This window comes from Microcaecilia unicolor, chromosome 7 (genome assembly GCF_901765095.1).
Source record: "Microcaecilia unicolor chromosome 7, aMicUni1.1, whole genome shotgun sequence".
Taxonomy (NCBI): domain Eukaryota; kingdom Metazoa; phylum Chordata; class Amphibia; order Gymnophiona; family Siphonopidae; genus Microcaecilia; species Microcaecilia unicolor.
The window spans coordinates 97,712,121-97,728,445 of NC_044037.1; the positions used below are offsets into that span (position 1 = coordinate 97,712,121).

At 46.5% G+C, this 16,325-nt stretch overlaps 1 protein-coding gene across 3 annotated transcripts in view; it reads left to right on the forward strand.

Moving 5' to 3' along the window:
- Positions 1-16,325, forward strand: part of ENOX2 (ecto-NOX disulfide-thiol exchanger 2) — a 363,942-nt gene that overhangs the window by 20,924 nt on the left and 326,693 nt on the right. The window lies entirely within an intron of this gene.

Sequence of the window (16,325 nt, forward strand, 5' to 3'; positions counted from 1 at the left end):
AATTCAATCAGCAGTTGGGATAGAGTAAAGGAATTCAGTCAACAGTTAAAGTAGGTGTACAATATGCATCAGAAGTCGAGGTAACAACTTGAGGATTTAAACATTAGCATTAAAGCAGTTCAATCAAAAATTAAAGTAGATTACAGTAAGATGCAGCTAAGCCTAAATGCTAGCAATATTACAGATTGAAAAGCGGCAATTAATAAAGCAAATAAAATGAGGATTTGTGGTGAGGTGCAGTTTAAGTCTCAAAGTCTACAATATAGCAGAATTTAAATAGCAAGTAGGTAGTAGAATTCCAACATGATAGAGAGCAGTAGAATTTTAGGTAGCGACTTGAGTCAATGAAACAGATGACTGTCCACCGACGGACTGGGACAAGCTGGAGCAGGTAGCTGGAACAAGCCGGAGCAGGTATCTGGAACAAGCTGGAACAGGCAGGGAGAGGCTGGATCAGGTGGACAGGAACAAGCTGGATCAGGGAGGAGCTGGATCAGGCGGACTGGAACAGGCTGGTGCAGATGGACTGGGACGAGCTGGATGAGCTGGGTCAGGCGGGCTGGAGGAGGCGGACTGGAACAGGCTGGTGCAGATGGACTGGGATGAGCTGAATGAGCTGGGTCAGGCGGGCTGGAACAGGCTGGAGCAGATGGCTGGAACAGGGAGAAGCTGGATCAAACGGACTACGGCTGGAACAAACAGGGAGAAGCTGGATCCGACGGACTACGGACTACGGCTGGAACAAACAGGGAGAAGCTGGATCCGATGGACTACGGCTGGAACAAGCAGGGAGAAGCTGGATCCTACGGACTGCAGTAGGCTGGAGCAGGTAGTAGGCGGGTTGGAACAAGCTGGAGTAGATGGCTGGAACAAGCAGGGAGAAGCTGGATCCGACGGACTGCAGTAGGCTGGAGCAGGTAGTAGGCTGGTTGGGACAAGCTGGAGTGGATGGCTGGTATAAGCAGGGAGAAGCTGGATCCGGCTGGATCGGGCGGACTGCGGCTGGAACAAGCAGGGAGAGGCTGGATTCGACGGACTGCGGTAAGCTGGAGCGGGTAGCTGGAACAAGTAGGGAGAGGCAGGTAGCTGGAACAAACAGGGAGAAGCTGGATCTGACAGACTGCGGCTGGGCGAGCTGGGCGGCAGGACTGGAGCAGGTAGCTGGAACAAGCAGGGAAAGGCAGGAGCAGGTAGCTGGAACAAACAGGGAGAAGCTGGATCTGGCGGACTGCGGCTGGGCGAGCTGGGCGGCAGGACTGGAGCAGGTCGCTGGAACAAGTGGGGAGAGGCAGGATCAGGTAGCTGGAACAAACAGGGAGAAGCTGGATCCGACGGACTGCGGCAGGGCGAGCTGGGTGGCAGGACCGGAGCGAGCTGGAGCTGGCCGGAACAGGCGGACTGGAACAAGATTGGGCAGAGGAGAGTTGGGCAGCAGGGCTGAAACACAACAGGACTGGACTAGGTGGGCTGGAGCAGAGAAGAGCTGAGCGGCAGGACCGGAACACGCAGGAAAAGACAGAGGAGACGGACTGGGACGATCTGTGGCAGAAAACAAATCACCCAGCTCGCCGTCTGGACCTGGAGCTCCGTTGAGGTTTAAACGGTGGTGCGTTTAAACCTGGACGAGTGGTGCTGGCCGGCGATGGAGTCTCCCGGTCGGGCGCTTCAGGCGCCGCCACGCAGGCAGGTCGCGTCCGCGTGGACGGGTCGATGGACAGGGGCGCCAAGCCGAGGCGGGCCACACGAGCCGTCGGTAGGTTCCTGGCGGGCTCTCTCCTCGCTCCGCTGTGACTCGATTCCCGGGCAATTCCTGTTGGGGGGCGTGACGGCGGTGCGAGGGCTCCTGGGTCGGTGAGGCTGAGGCCACTGGGGCAGTGGGGGAGGTCAGAGCGTGGCTCTCGGACAAGTCAAGGTCTTAGCGAATGGACTCCGCTTGGCTCTGGAGTTCCCCAGATTTCAATTAGAGGTTCTCTCTCGTCACTCCCGGGACTACGGGGCTGCAATCCCGTCTAGAGGAGATATTCCTCCTCCTCGTGAGCAACCGGGCAGCTCTGTTCATGATCCTCGGTGGATTAATCGCGATTTCCGGCAGAGCTCCCGTCTAAGCGTCCGATCAGGCCGCCATCTTGCCAATTGGAAGACGTAGCGGAGAGATTGAATGAATTCTTTGCTTCGGTCTTCACAGAGGAAGATTTGGGTGGGCTACCGGTGTCAGAAATGGTATTTCAAGCGGACGAGTCAGAGAAACGTACTGAATTCACAGTAAATCTGGAGGACGTAATGGGGCAGTTCAGCAAACTGAAGAGTAGCAGATCTCCTGGACCGGATGGTATTCATCCTAGAGTACTGATAGAACTGAAAATGGAGGGTGGCCAATGTAACGCCGATTTAAAAAAAAAGGTTCCAGGGGAGATCCGGGAAATTATAGACCAGTGAGTCTAACGTCGATGCCATGGAAAATGGTAGAGGCTATTATTAAAAACAAAATTACAGAGCACATCCAAGGACATGGATTACTGAGACCAAGTCAGCACGGCTTTAGTGTGGGGAAATCTTTCCTGACCAGTTTACTTCAATTCTTTGAAGGAGTAAACAGACATGTGGACAAAGGGGAGCCGGTTGATATTGTGTATCTGGATTTTCAAAAGACGTTTGACAAGGTACCTCATGAAAGGCTACAGAGGAAATTGGAGGGTCATGGGATAGGAGGAAATGTCCTGTTGTGGATTAAAAACTGGTTGAAGGATAGGAAACAGAGAGTGGGGTTAAATGGGCAGTATTCACAATGGAGAAGGGTAGTTAGTGGGGTTCCTCAGGGGTCAGTGCTAGGACCGCTGCTTTTTAATTTATTTATAAATGATTTAGAGATGGGAGTAACTAGCGAGATAATTAAATTTGCTGATGACACAAAGTTATTCAAAGTCGTTAACTCGCAAGAGGATTGTGAAAAACTACAGAAGGATCTTACGAGACTGGGAGACTGGGCGGCTAAATGGCAAATGATGTTTAATGTGAACAAACGCAAGGTGATGCTAAATGGCAAATGATGTTTAATGTGAACAAACGCAAGGTGATGCATGTGGGAAAAAAGAACCTGAATTATAGCTACGTCATGCAAGGTTCCACGTTAGGAGTTACGAACCAAGAAAGGGATCCAGGGGTCCTCGTTGATAATACGCTGAAACCTTCTGCTCAGTGTGCTGCTGCGGCTAGGAGAGCGAATAGAATGTTGGCTATTATTAAGAAAGGTATGGAGAACAGGTGTGAAGATGTTATAATGCCGTTGTATCGCTCCATGGTTCGACCGCACCTTGAGTATTGTGTTCAATTCTGGTCGCCGCATCTCAAGAAAGATATAGTAGAACTGGAAAAGGTGCAACGAAAGGCGACAAAAATGATAGCGGGGATGGGACGACTTCCCTATGAAGAAAGGTTCGCCCTTTCCCTGCCTCCAACTTTCCTCACAGCGTTTAAAAAAAAAAAAAAAAAGAGCGCGCTTTTACTGCGTGGCTGTTCTGATGCTTTCTCCAGAGATTCTGGTTCAGTGCAGCTTGACCGGAGCTCGTTGACTCGGTCTTCAGAGGTGAGAGTGGTGCCCAGCTCCTCCAAGGAGATTCCCGCGGACAGCGTTCCGAAAGGGGTAAGTTTTGGCGTGAAGCCACCATTTTATTGCTATATTTCCGTCCAGTCGGGCGATGGCCTCTGAAGGAGTTAAACGCTGCTCCCGCTGTGATAAGCGCAGGTCAGCAGCGGGGCTTTGCAGTATGTGCTCCTTAGATGCTCGAGCTAGTATGAGCATGGCGAGCGATGATTCTTCCCACTCGATGGAGCAGTGGGCGCCATTTTGGAAGCGCCGCATGCCTCGACCCCCGCGATGGCGGAGGAGTCTAAGTGCAGGAGGACGCCTCGTTTTGAGGCTGCCAGAGGAGCTCCAACCTCTGTTTCACCTAATTCGGGGACAGAGGGCCAGGGTGAGTTTTTCTCCCCTGAGTTTGTGCCTCTGATGTAGAAGGCCTTCATGCTGAATAGAGCTCTGCCGCAGGTGTCTGACACTACGTTGCATCCTGGGTTCCCTCAGGGTGTCGATGCCCCGGGGATGGCTTCAGATGTTATTTCTTCCCCCGAGTGTTGGAAACGCGCTAAACATAGACGGGTAAATTCCCCGTGTGGAAGTGGCGCATATCATTCCCCCCCCCCCCCCCCCCCCCCCCCCCCACGTGGTCAGGCTGTGGGAAGTCTGAGGGATCTGGTAGGCCCTCAGGGACGGATTATCCAGAAGAGGGTGCCTGTATGCCACTGGATTTGGATGATCCCAATGCGGTTCGGATTTTCCACCGCGACGAGCTGCCAGCTCTCATTACTGACGCCTTGCAGGCCCTCTTGATTGATGATCCTGCTGAAGGCGAGGCCTCCTCTGTTTAATCTTAGGATAGTGAATACTAAGAAGCCTACGCGGGCCTTTCCTCTACATGACTCCATCCAGGAGCTTATTTCAGCTCAATGGTCTGACCCCGATGGGCCTTTGAAAGTGGCCAGGGCTATGGGTCAGCTTTACCCTCTGAGTGAGGTCCACTTGGCCCTTTTTGGGATGCCTAAAGTGGACGCCTTAGTCACGGCTGTGACAAAAAAGACCACTCTCCCAGTAGAGGGAGGGGTCACTTTGAACGTCTCTGGACCTCAAGGAAGCTTACTTGCACATTCCTATTTGGCCCCCGCACCAGCGGTTCCTCCAGTTTGCGGAGTTGGGCCAGCATTTTTAGTTTCGGGTCCTGCCTTTAGGCCTAGCCACAGCTCCCCGTACCTTTTCCAAGGTGGTGGTAGCTGCCTATCTCAGGCGAGAGGGTATCAGAGTTCACCCTTATCTCGACGACTGGCTCATCAGAGCGGATTCGGCAGACGACAGTCATCGTGTCACAGCCAGAGTGGTTCAAGTCCTGCAGACTCTAGGCTGGGTGGTCAATATACCCTAAAGTCACCTGACCCCCCTCGCAGTCTCTCAAATATTTGGGGGTCTGGTTCGACACGGCCTCGGGGTTTGTCTTTCTCCCCGACCACAGGAGGTGCAAGCTTCAGAATCAGTTCCGTCTGCTCCTTCGGATGCCTCGCCCTCGAACTTGGGACTTTGTCCAGCTGCTGGGGTCGATGACGGCCACCTTGGAGGTGGTTCCCTGGGCGAGAGCGCATATGAGACCACTGCAGATTGCCCTGCTCCATCAATGGTCTCCGATTTCCCAGGGATATCAACGCAGACTCACTTGGCTCCCTGCAGCTCGGCACAGTATGGATTGGTGGCTCTCCGACAGGATGCTGCGACGAGGGATGCTGCTCACGCTTCCTTCTTGGTGCCTGGTGATAATGGATGCCAGTCTTTTGGGCTGTGGAGCGCATTGCCAGGGAAGCTATGCTCAGGGTCAGTGGACACCCGTGGAAGCAGGGTGGTCCATCAATCGCTTGGAACTGAGAGCGATATTCCAGGCTCTTATGGTCTTCCACAAGACTCTGAAGGGGCTTGCTGTCCGGGTTCTGTCAGACAATACAACAGCGGTGGCCTACATCAATCGTCAGGGCGGCACTCAGTGCAGGACCCTGGACGCGGAGGCCGCTCAGATTTGCCACTGGGCCGAGCTCCACCTGCAGCTTTTGTCAGCAGCTCACATAGCAGGTCAGAGCAACGTGCAAGCCGATTTTCTCAGCAAGCATCAAATCGACCCGGCAGAATGGGAACTGGCAGAAGAAGTTTTTCTTCAGATTTGTGCCAAATGGGGGACTCCCGGAATGGATCTTATGGCGTCAAGTACAAACGCCAAAGTTCCACGCTTTTTTAGCAAAAGGAGAGATCCTCTCTTGGCGGGGTTGGTTTCGCTGGCTCAACCCTGGCCCCCGGGCCTTTTGTACGTGTTACCTCCTTGGCCCTTGATAGGGCGAGTCCTTCTGTGGATTCAACTAGACCGAGGCTTGGTGATTCTCATTGCTCCAGATTGGCCAAGGCGTCCATGGTATGCGGATCTCTGCTGGATGCTGGTGGAGGCTCCTCTTCCTTTGCCTTGGGTTCCGAACCTGTTGGTTCAAGGCCCGGTGACTATGGAGGATCCCTGCCGATTTGGTCTTATGGCCTGGCTCTTGAGAGGGCGCAATTGAGAGATAAGGGTTACTCTAACATGGACGTCTCCACTCTCTTGCAGGCCCGCAAGTGGTCTACTTCCGCAGCCTATGCTCGGATATGGCGTAAGTTTGAGGAGTGGTGTGACCCGAAAGAGGTCACACCCGCGCAGGCTACGGTCTCGCTAGCCCTGGACTTTTTGCAGGATGGCTTACTATTCCCTTCGGGTGCAAGTGGCAGCGTTGGCATGCTACCGAGGGAAAGTCTCTGGCTTGTCCCTTGCTGCTCATCCGGACAATGCCCGATTTCTCAGAGGGGCGCTTCGGCTCCACCCTCCCGTGCGGTTGCCTTGTCCGGCCTGGAACCTGGGGCTGGTGTTGAAGGCTCTCCAGTGTTTGCCTTTTGAGCCGCTTAAGCGAGCATCTGAGAAGGATGTGACTCTCAAGACAGTTTTTTTGGTGGCCTTTTCTGTGTATCTGCTTTCAGGCCGGTCTCCGCCTGAAGCGTTTAAGGCGCATTCCACAAGAGCAGTTTCCTCCTCGTGGGCTGAAACGGGTGCACTCTCTCTTCAAGAGATCTGTAGTGCGGCTACTTGGGCTTCTCAGCTCTCGTTTGTCCGACATTACAGGCTGGATGTAGCAGCGAAGCAGGGTGCGATTTTTGGTGCACAGGTGCTTGCTCGCGGAGTGGCCTGTTCCCCCTCTCCCCCCCCCCCCCAAGTAGGGAGTGTTTTGGTACATTCCATCAGTTAATGGATTCATCTGCTGATGATGACAAGGAAGGGAAAATTAGGTTCTTACCTTTGTAATTTTCTTTCCTTTAGTCGCAGGAGATGAATCCATGATCCCTCCCTGTCTGATTTTATTTTTTGTTCAGATCTTTCATGCAGATATATATCTCATTGGGAGAAGTTGGAAACCAGTTCTCAGAATTTCTACATGATGTTCTATTACAGGAGGTTGAGATCGTCCCTCCTTTGTATGATTATTGTTCCGGTTCTGGGGCATTTGTTCGCTGTGAGGAACGTTTATATGATGTTACCTTTCTTTCTTTTTTTTTTTTTTAATCTTTATTACATTTTTAAACAAATCAATAATATGTTGACAAGTGCAAAGTGATGCATGTGGGTAAGAGGAACCCGAATTATAGCTACGTCTTGCAAGGTTCCGCGTTAGGAGTTACGGATCAAGAAAGGGATCTGGGTGTCGTCGTCGATGATACGCTGAAACCTTCTGCTCAGTGTGCTGCTGCGGCTAGGAAAGCGAATAGAATGTTGGGTGTTATTAAGAAGGGTATGGAGTCCAGGTGTGCGGATGTTATAATGCCGTTGTATCGCTCCATGGTGCGACCGCACCTGGAGTATTGTGTTCAGTACTGGTCTCCGTATCTCAAAAAAGATATAGTAGAATTGGAAAAGGTACAGCGAAGGGCGACGAAAATGATAGTGGGGATGGGACGACTTTCCTACGAAGAGAGGCTGAGAAGGCTAGGGCTTTTCAGCTTGGAGAAGAGACGGCTGAGGGGAGATATGATAGAAGTGTATAAAATAATGAGTGGAATGGATCGGGTGGATATGAAGCGACTGTTCACGCTATCCAAAAATACTAGGACTAGAGGGCATGAGTTGAAGCTACAGTGTGGTAAATTTAAAACGAATCGGAGAAAATTTTTCTTCACCCAACGTGTAATTAGACTCTGGAATTCATTGCCGGAGAACGTGGTACGGGCGGTTAGCTTGACGGAGTTTAAAAAGGGGTTAGATAGATTCCTAAAGGACAAGTCCATAGACCGCTATTAAATGGACTGGAAAAATTCCTCATTTTTAGGTATAACTTGTCTGGAATGTTTTTACGTTTGGGGAGCGTGCCAGGTGCCCTTGACCTGGATTGGCCACTGTCGGTGACAGGATGCTGGGCTAGATGGACCTTTGGTCTTTCCCAGTATGGCACTACTTATGTACTTATGTACTTATGTAATATTCATTTTAAAATGATATTACACAAAACATTCACTATTATATATAACAAAGGAGAAAAAGGAAACCCCACAAATCAATTCTTTCTATCGACCACATAATTTAGGTAAACAATCCAAGATTTAAGAAAAGGAAAAAAAAAAAAAAGAAACAAATGTTCCATTATTAAATCAAGACTTGTATCGTGCCTGGAGGGTTAACTCAAAGCTGCCATACAGTGTTACATTATGGTCCTAAACTCGCACAGAAATATCCTCTCTGCTTACTAGGAAATTTTCCAATTGTTTGGGATCAAAAAACTGATATTGTTTTGTCTGAAATATTATTCTACAAATACAAGGAAACTTCAAAAGGAAATTAGCCCCCAGAGCAATAACTCTGGGTGGCAAAGAAAGGAACATTTTACGTCTCTGTTGCGTTTCCCTTGATAAGTCTGGAAACACTCTTATTTTTGAACCCATAAACATAGAATCTAAATGACTCAAAGATAATTTTAGCACAGCATTCCTATCCATCTCCAATGCAAATGTAGCTAGCAAAGTAGTTCTTTGTGTAATCACTTCTAGTGATGATTCTAGGAAGCCTGTCAAATTCATTGCACCCTGAGAATTCATATTATCTGTTGTTTTACCAGTAACTTGTAGGTAAAAAGCACGTGTAATTGGCGGCAATGAATTGTCAGGCATTCCCAGAATATCAACTAGGTATTTCTTTACCATTTGGACTGGTGAAATCAATGGTGATCTAGGACAGTTTATACATCGTAAATTAAGTCGTTTAGATTGGTTTTCCAGAAACTCCATGCGCCTCAAGGCAAAGTTCTTTTCTTTAATCAAAGTTTGTTCCACCAACTCCATTTTCCCCAGTTTTTCAGAGAGAACTTTTATCTCAGCAGCTTGGGTTTCATTAATTTGTATCTGTGCTAATGCTGACTCTGCCAAGACTTTAATTGTCTCAGTATTTTTTGATATTGACGTTTGTAATGCAGAAAAGGTTGTAGAGTTCAGGTCCCAAAGTGACTCTAATGTCACTACAGCCGGTTTTTCAATTTTCCCCATTATAATACCTGGAAGAGGTGATTTTGTAGCTTGTTCCAAGATACTCACAGTTCCAGACATTGTTGTATGAGCCGATATTGTCTCTTGTCCACTCAAACTACCAGCGTTTGTCCCAGTTACCAGCAAGTTCCCTCCCTGAACACTCCATTGTCCGCATGGGGTTGAAGTTGCAGGACTTGCCTGGAAACTCTCTCTTCCTGGTTGAGGGGGCGCTGCACGTACCACAGGGCTTAAGGAAGCCCCGTTTATACTGTCGGCCGACGTCGATGCGTTGGCTCCAGCAGCAAGAGCAAAAGCCTTCTCCGAGCCGGGTACTACTGCAAACTGCTCCAGCGTCGTCTGCAAAAGCTGCGGTGTCCCGCCAGGGACCGAGGGAACTTCCCTGACTTTACCCCTTCTCTTTCCCATCACAAGGACGGGTAAGACGCTTTCAGCGGAGATCGTTAGGGCAAGAAGAGCAGGTACACCCGCCGATACAAATCACACTGTCGCCATCTTGGATGCTATCCGTCCATAGATCCGATATTACCTTTCTTATTCACTCTGCTTTGGAAATTTCAAATACTGAAGGCAGTTGGGGCTAGCTGTCCAAGGGTCACTGTGGTTCTTCAGTGTTTTCTATCTCCACTTGCTGGTAGGCGGATACAACCCATCAGTTAATGGATCCATCTGCTGTGACTAAAAGAAAATTACCAAGGTAAGAATCTAATTTTCCCTTTCTAAAGCTGCTGGAAAGGCTAATAAGGCTTTTCTGAGCATGTGTGGAGCTGCGACTGTACGAGAACACTCTAGTCTCTTTTTGTTCATGGTGATGTTATATTTTCTTTCTTCTAGTCTTGTAGGAGTTTATTTTAATAACTTGATACATTACTCCTGTGACACAGTGAGGCTTATTTTCAAAGCACTTAGACCTACAAAGTTCTATAAGTACGTACTAAAAATAAAGTAGTTGACTCAAAGCTTGGTTTAACCTTTTACTAACATACCTATCATGAAATATTTGTGACAAAGTGAAACTTCCCCACTGTGGAGTAGAATGGTTGGTTTCCGGTGTTTTACTTAAGAAATGCACAGCAGAGACATATATTTTGTAGGTCCTATACTAATTGTTTGTAGCACTCTACAGATATTTATAAAATGTTCAGTCTTTTGAAAGTTTTATTTAAGCTCATCATATCACAGACATGTATATTTTTTTTGAGAAACACAACATATCAAGAATATAAATTCAAGAAAGCGTATATCAAAATATTACTAAATAATACAAATATATGAATGTGCTGGTCCTGTAACAAAATGCAGGTATTCTCAACAAAAATTGTAACACAACAGAACATATACTAACTTTTTTAAAAGTGATTTCCCCCCCCCCCTTCCCTTGAGCCTTCCTTCATCCCTCTCAAAACCATACCCAAAATCTCCCCCCCCCCCCCCAAAAAAAAAAAAAAAACCTTCCCCCTCCCACCCACCCTAATTTAGAGCAACTCCCCACGCTCTGGATAGGCCAAAGAAAACCCATCCTCTCTAACGAGCAGTGCTACAGGAACGGTTCTCAGATAGCTTCCCATTTAGCCTGGGTTCGGCAATGTATTGCTCAAAGTTTCTCCATTTCACAAACTATCTTCAACCTAATGATGACACCCTTGGCCAAACACCTATCAAACCATAACCTTAACCCATACATATACGCTGACGATGTGACTATATACATACCTTTCAAACAAGGCATCAAAGAAATCTCCAATGAAATCAACCAAAGCCTACACATCATGAACACCTGGGCTGATGCATTTCGATTGAAACTGAATGCAGAAAAAACTCAATGCCTGATACTTACCTCCCAATACAACACGAATAAATTCACCGCTATAAACACACCAAAACTAAATCTTCCAATCTCAGAAACTTTAAAGATCCTTGGAGTTACTACTGACCGCCACCTAACACTTGAAACCCACGCAAACAACACAACCAAAAAGATGTTCTACTGCATGTGGAAACTGAAACGAATAAAACCATTCTTCCCAAGATGCGTCTTCGAAGCCTAGTGCAATCACTTGTGCTCAGCCATCTGGACTACTGCAACTCACTATACGCAGGTTGTAAGGAACAATTACTGAAGAAGCTCTAAACAGCCCAGAACACAGCAGCCAGACTCCTCTTCGGGAAACCAAAATACGAAAGTGTGAAACCCTTACGAGAGAAGCTACACTGGCTCCCACTCAAGGAACGCATCACTTTTAAAGTATGCACACTAGTCCACAAAATTATTCATGGTGAAGCCCCAGCCTACATGTCTGACTTAATAGACCTACCACCCAGAAACGCTAAAAGATCATCCCGAACCTTCCTAAACCTCCACTTTCCTAACTGCAAAGGCATAAAATACAAAGTGCTGCACGCGTCAACCTTTTCTTATATGAGCACACAATTCTGGAACAAACTACCACGAAATCTGAAAACGATCCACGAATTAACCGAATTCCGCAAACTACTTAAGACCCATCTTTTTGAAAAAATATATCGAAAGGATCAAAACACATGAAGTCCACACACACTGTTAGCAATGCATCAATACATCCTCTTCCGTACTTCTATCCCCCGCAATCTTACACGCTTAAACCTAATCTACAGGTAAAAAACAGAAAATATTATACCCGAACGATCTCTTGCTATTGCGCTGCTGCCCAATCAGGATCCGGTGTTCTTCTATTGTTTTGTTGTTCTTTGCCATTGTTTTATTCTCTTTAACATACAGGGACTTGTTTTAATTTAACGCCTCATAATGTAACCATAATTATGTTGTAACAGATTGTACTTCCATCAATACAATGTGTTGTAAGCCACAATGAACCCGCAAATAGGTGGGAAAATGTGGGATACAAATGCAATAAATAAATAAATAAAAATATACCATAGTTTATTAAGCCACTTAATTAAGGAGGGGACAGAGGGGTCTTCCATTGTGCGGCCATAGTCACTGTGGCGGCTGACATGACATTCTTTACCAACAAATCCTGAGACTTGGTAAGGCCCGGAGGCATCATTGGAAATAGAAAATAGTTAGGAGACCATGGAATAGGCTTAGCCAGCCACCTCTATAGCTTAAAATGAATAGCCTTCCAATACGCACCGGCCTTAACACGGGTCCATCAGATATGACCCATTGTACCTCTCTGCCCACATCCCCTCCAGCAAAGGGAAGAAACAGTTGGGAACATATGATGTAGACGTACAGGAGTAAGATACCATCTATGCAATACCTTAACGGCGTTTCCTTAAAAGGAACAGAGATTGACAGCTTCAATACATTACAGTGAAACCTCGGTTTTCGTTGACTTCGGATTTCGTCGATTTTTTTCACGAAACTTTCGTCTCGGTTTTCGTCGAACGCCTCAGATTTTGTTGGCGTGACCACGTGTCAATCTTGCGTTTTCACGTGTTATTCTTCTGGGGCGTTGTTTCAGGTTGTGGGATCACACTGCTGCTGTTTTCGGACCCAAATTTCGTCGTTTTGCCACACTACTGCTGCTGCTGGTTGAGTGCCTGTATCAAAGTCCCTGCAGGTACATAAGCCACATTGCGCCTGCAAAGAGGTGGGAAAATGTGGGATACAAGTGCAATAAATAAATAAAATAAGGACCCAAATTTTGTCGTTTTGCCACACTACTGCTGCTGCTGGTTGAGTGCCTGTATCAAAGTCCCTGCTGGTTTTTGGACCCAAATTTCGTCGTTTTGCCACACTACTACTACAGCTGGTTGAGTGCCTGTATCAAAGTCCCTGCTGGTTTTTGGACCCAAATTTTGTCGTTTTGCCACACTACTGCTGCTGCTGATTGAGTGCCTGTATCAAAGTCCCTGCTCTCATCATGGGACCCAAAAAAGTTTCTATGGGCAGCAGTCCTTCAAAGAAGAAGGACAGGAACACAATTCAGTTGAAGAAGGAAATCATTGAAAAATACGAGAGTGGCATTAAGATTGCTTAAATCGCCCGCATGTACGGGAAGTCACCATCCATGATAAGTTCAATCATTGCAATAAAGTAGGCAAAAGTAACAAAAGGTGTGAATGTGATAACAAAACAGATCACAAACAATTGAAGATGTGGAACAGTTATTAATTTGGATCAATCAAAAACAGTTAGATGGCGATTCTGTTTCTGAGGCCATCATATGTGAAAAGGCCAGACTGCTGTATGCCGATCTCATAAAGAAAATGCCCGGGATGAGTGCTACTTCACGAAGTGATTTTAAGGCCAGCAGAGGCTGGTTCGAAAAATTCAAGAGGCGCACTGGCATACACAGTGTTACTAGGCACGGAGAAGCTGCGAGTTTGGACAAGTCTGGTGCTGAAAAATTTGTGTCTGAATTCAAAGATTACGTAGAGGCTGAAGGATTCATCCCCCAACAAGTCTTCAACTGGGATGAAACTGGCCTGTTTTGGAAGAAAATGCTAAAGAGAATGTTCATTACACAGGAGGAAACGGCACTGCCAGGACATAAGCCTATGAAAGATAGGCTTACTCTTCTGTTGTGTGGTAATGCTAGTGGTGATTGTAAAGTGAAGTGAAGCCCTTACTGGTGTACCATTCAGAAACTCCTAGAGTATTTAGCAGAAACAATGTGATCAAAAGTAAACTGTGTGTGATGTGGAAAGCAAACAAGAAAGCATGGGTCACGAGGGCAATTTTCATTGAGTGGATGAATGAAGTGTTTGGCCCGAGTGTGAAAAAAATACCTCCAGGAAAATCATTTGCCCCTTAAGTGCCTCCTGTTAATGGACAATGCTCCTGCACATCCTCCAGGTTTGGAAGATGCACTGTTGGAGCAGTTCAGTTTTATCACTGTGAAGTTCTTGTCCCCTAATACCACACCACTCATCCAGCCCATGGACCAGAATGTCATTTCCAATTTCAAGAAACTGTACACAAAAGCATTGTTTCAAAGGTGCTTTGAGGTGACATCAGATACAGAATTGTCCTTAAGAGAGTTCTGGAAAAAACATTTCAATATTCTCAACTGCATCAGCCTCATAGATAAGGCTTGGAAGGGAGTGACATCCAGGACGATAAACTGTGGATGGAAGAAATTATGGCCAGGATGTGTGCATGAGAGAGATTTAGAAGGGTTAGATCCTTCACCTGATGACCCTACACATGTTGTGCAGTCAATTGTTCATTTAGGTAATTCCATGGGTTTGGAGGTGAGTGGTGAGGATGTGGAAGAGTTGGTGGATGACCACAGAGAAGAACTCACCACTGAAGAGCTGCAAGACCTTCAACTAGAAGTGCAACAGACGGCAGATGAAGAAGTTGCTTCGGATAATGAGGAAGAAACAGTAGAGAATGTGCCTTCTTCAGAGATTAAGGACATCCTCTCCATGTGGAGTAAAGTACAGGTGTTTGTGGAGAAAAATCACCCAGACAAAGCTGTTGCAAGCCGTGTCTGCAACTTGTTCAATGATAATGTGTTGGCCCATTTTAGGCAAATCTTAAAGAGGCGACAGAAACAAACCTCTTTGGACACGTTTCTTGTGCGGCATGGGTCCACAGACTCTGAAGCTGGTCCTAGTGGCAAAAGAACAAGAGGGGAAGTTACCCCCCCAGAAGCTGGTCCTAGTGGCAAAAGAACAAGAAGGGAAGTGGCCCCCCCCAGAAAGTGTCCTTATGGAGGGGGATCCCCCTTCCAAACAATAATCTCTGCTCCTCTCTCTCCATCTTCCATACACCAAGAAGAGTCTTCAGAAAGGTAAATGCCATGTTACATGTTCATTTATTCTATACACTAGTCTTTTTTTATTAATTTAAAAGAAAAATTGCTTGTTGCCTCGGTTTTCGTCGATAGTTTTCGGATGAATTATCGACTGAGGTTTCACTGTTAAAGAGAATCTTAAAGATTCCAGTCTTCATCCCCAATTGTAATCCCCAGCTCCCGATGCCAAGGAGGACGATGCACCAAGTGCGAATGCACACACTTGCACTGGCATTTATACAAATATGAGATGAGGCCTTGCGTCCCTCTGGAGTCCTCACAAAAAAATCTTCCAGAAAAGAGTCTTCTCAGAATACCTGAGCCCGAATCGCGGCAGAGGAAAGAAAATGCTGCAACTGGGTATAGGCATAGACCTCATCTGAGAGGACTGAATATTCCTGAGCCAAAGTAGCAAAGAAAATCAAGGATATCATCGTCAAACAGTGACCCAGCACGAATGCCATCTAAACATTTGGCTAGTTCTTGTGAAATACCCCAATGGGGAGGCACAACACTCGCTTCTGCCTGAGACGGTTGAGAATCAGAGTCGGAAGGAGAGATGGGAGCCGGCGACACGTGGTGATGAGGACCCTTACCAGACTGTCAGGCAGAGTGATACTCTCCTTCGTTGCGAATCAAAGATGAAGCTTTACTCATGGCTTCCGGGCTTCTCAGATGATGAAAAGAACCGGTTGTGAACCAGATGGTGATGGATTCTGGTTTAAAGGTAGGGTAGTGCAAGAGCTATTGACTTAGGCAGCCAGCACCGTGACGTCACTTCCTCCTCCACAGGTATGGTCTTTAACATTCTAGTTATCTAGGATCTCCTAACTGGTCAAGTTTTCAGGATAACCCTAATGAGTATATATGAAATGCATGAACACTTCCTCAACTGTATACAAATCTACATCAGATTAATCTTATTGTAAGGTTATCCCGAAAACTTGAATGTGCAAGTCTAGTTTAGAAAATATCCTGCATCTGATTAACAATAAAATACAGTGCTTTCATTTTCTATTGTGCTGGTTCTTCAACTGTTGAGCCACATGGTATTCTTATTTTATACTGTTTTACTGTAAATGTGCCTTTTTTCTTTTACATTAATGCTATCTTAATTTTCCCCTTATAATTCAAATCAAGTTGAGTATATATAGAGGCTTATTTTCAAAGCACTTTGACTTACAAAGTTATGCAGTAACCTGTGGTACTTTGTAAGTCTAAGTGCTTTGAAAATGAGTCCCATCGGCAAGCAAGTTTGTATTATAAAGCACAGACTTATGTCAGATTTCTTTCACAAAATGTGGAGTCTGTTCATGCAAGTGGGACAGCATAGGAACAGGCTGAGTGCACCCCTATGGTATTCTGGTAACTATAAGTATACTAACAAACAATTTCATTTGATTCTTATTCAACGATTTGGGGAAAATAATTATTAATATAAT